A 3,014-nucleotide genomic window follows, 5' to 3' on the forward strand; every position below is an offset into this window, starting at 1 on the left:
TCGTCGAAAAATGCCTTTGAAATCCCGCCGAAATTAAAATCGCCGTGCGCGTGCGAGCGCGAAAACCGCGAGTCGCGCGGGCTTACTTACGGATTTTCCAGCGTCGCCTTCTCGCCGTTCTTACGTCGCTGTTCGACAGCAACGGGGCGTAGCAGGGCGGAAGGGGGGGGAGTATAAAATATGCGAGTGAGTTGAGAGCGATATGGTCGGTGTGTTGGTGCGCCGTCGTACGGGCGAAAACAAGCTTCATCGGTCGCACTCGCCGAGCGAAACGAGTTCGACGCCAAGCCGGCGAGGTGCGACTCGCGCGCGCGCGCGCGTGTGCGCGTGTGTGTCTCGTACTTTTTGCTCTCGCGATTCTTCCCCGCGAAAAGTCCAAAGAGATTAATAAAACTGCAGCGCGCACCAAGTCAGAATTTGCGCCGCGCTGGGCTTGTCCGTCGGGCGGTAGCGCGCTGCGTCGATTTCCGATGCAGGATATAATCCGATTCAGCGCGGTAACCACGGCTGATTTTATTGTTATCGTATTTCGGCGTAAACCTCGTAACCTCGTAACAACGCATTATCGACGGCATCAAACATCGTTACAACGCGTTCGCCGATAAATAGCGTCTGCTTCGTTTTAACGATTTTCGCCTCTTCCGGGACGCGCGCGGCCGGAACTCTTTTTCACCTTCACACTTCGCACCGCCCGCCGGCAGATTTATCCTGCCGTGCCGTGCAACTCGGGCGCCACGCATAATTCCTACGAGACGATTCCCGCCGCCATTGTCTGTCGTCCGGCTTGCGCCGTACAGTCGCCCGAAACTGTTGCGCGCTCGCGGATTTTCGGAGAATTACGGCAGCTGCCGCTGCCATCGAACTAAAATTCGGCCGTCGCAATTATTAACGGCCAACGGCAACGTCACTTTTCTCGCAATCGATTTATCACAAACGGACGTCGCCGCGCGGTATACATTTCAACGCGAGACAACTATCATCGATGCGCGCGACATATGGAACGTCGGGCGAGGGGCCGGGGAGAGCAGCGTCGCGACGAGCGCGAAGTTTGCCGCTCTCGCGTGGTCTCGTTCGCTGCGGAAAAATCGGCGGGAAATCCCAGCGGCGGCTCGCGGAAACGTCACCGTGGAAACGGTTTTGCGTCCGATCCGACTTCGCCGAAACTCCCAAACATCTCGCTCATGTATAATGCGACACATTTGTCCGCGTTCGTCGTGTACAATCAATGACGCGAGGCGCGAGAGGGTGAGAGTCACGGAGCGAGGGAGGGAGCGAGCGAGCGAGCGAGAGAGCGAGAGAGAGAGAGAGAGAGAGAGAGAGAGAGAGAGAGAGAAAGCGAAACGTGTACAAATGGCGTGTAGCTCGGAGCGTAATTCCAGGAGGAGCGTGACGTGGAATATAACGAAATAATATCTTCATCCCCGGCCGGGCCCGCCGTGTACGCGTTATCAGTCGGGTCATTTTTCAAGGGGCAACAAAAAGCGGACGGACGTCGCGCGCGCGGCGAGACGTATCGTCAGGTATTACTTTTATGCGATGATGGCGCTCGCGGCATGTGTCCTCGGATTCGAGATCGACGCGATCGTACGCGATCGAGCCGCCGAATCGGCCCCGGCGAAAGATGTCTCGGGGAGCGCGAAGCAGCGGACAATCGGAGGCGAGTAGAGACGGATCTCTCCGAGGACGCGACCGCGAGGGAGAGACGGTTCATCCGAAAATAGAAGGTTCGAGAACCCCCCGGCGAAACGAAGGCGACCGAGAGGTGTGCCGAGAGAGACACCGAGAGCGGTACGGCTAATGTCAATGCAAAGAACGTAACAACGAGACGGTAAGTGCCGCAAAACAGCGAAGCCGGAGCTTGACCGTCGAAGAAGGGAAAACCTTCGGCGCGGCTCGATATCGCGCGATATTTTTCGCGAGCTAACCAAACCTAACCTAACCTAACTTTCCGACGGAACGGGACTTTCCGCCCGCGAACGAAATATCCTAACAACCGTGGAAACGCCATACAGGGTTGGGAAACAACGGGACGAGGTCGGGGCGCGCTGCTGCGCGGAGCGCGGCGAGGGAGGGCGGAGGGAGGAGGGGGGAGGGCGGACGGCAACCCGATATTTGGCTCGAAAAATGATTGTTAAAAATTACATCCCGCGACGCCGGACGTGTATTGACGCTAAATAACTCCCGTTATCGATCGCGCGCGTGCGCGCGCGCGCTTCTGCTCGATAACGATCGAACGTTACGTTAACGCGAGCTGTTCTCGCTTTTTGCACCATGCAGGGAGAGCTGCGACTTTTTTCTCCCTCTCTCCCTTTCCTCTCTCTCTCTCTCTCTCTCTCTCTCTATCTCCCTCTCTCTCTCGTACGCGAGCGCGAACACGTTGCATAATCAAACACGCTGCGGAAGACCTCGATTAGCCGATGTGCCCTAATCGTTCGCACCTTGAAGCAGTTCTCTCGTTCGCGGTCGCTCGTAGCTCCTTGGAGGATTTCTTCGCTTTCCAAGCCTGACGGCGGCGTGTCCGCCAAGACAACGGTCAGGGGGTGCAAAATTTGGCAGGAAGGAGGAGAAGGAGGGAGGGGAGAGAGGGCACGGATGTGAACGCAATCAATCGGTCTCGCTTTTCCGTTGGCGCGGTCGTGTTCCATTTAAAGCGCTACAACGCGCTCGACTCGCCCGTTCTTTTTTCCATCCCGTGTATCGTAATAACGCTCACGGCGAGAATGTTAGAGCTAGCACCGTAATTATTTACGGTAGAATAAACCCGAGCCGCCTCCCCCCGCCCGTCCGGCGACGCGCGCTGCGTGCGTAATACAATGTACACGTACGCGTGTAACGCGCGTCCTTAAGAATTTTATAACGCCGTAGACGACGGGTCTCACGTGCGAGGCAGGATCACCAGCAGGATCGGGGCAATTGTGCGGCGTAGCACTGACGAAATTACGCGTCACCAATTTCGCGTATAACGTCATATCGGCGAAACCAATAAGCCTGGCGAAATTTGCACGCCGCGCCCC

The sequence above is a fragment of the Harpegnathos saltator genome, unplaced genomic scaffold (genome assembly GCF_003227715.2).
Source record: "Harpegnathos saltator strain DR-91 unplaced genomic scaffold, Hsal_v8.6 scaffold82, whole genome shotgun sequence".
Lineage (NCBI taxonomy): Eukaryota > Metazoa > Arthropoda > Insecta > Hymenoptera > Formicidae > Harpegnathos > Harpegnathos saltator.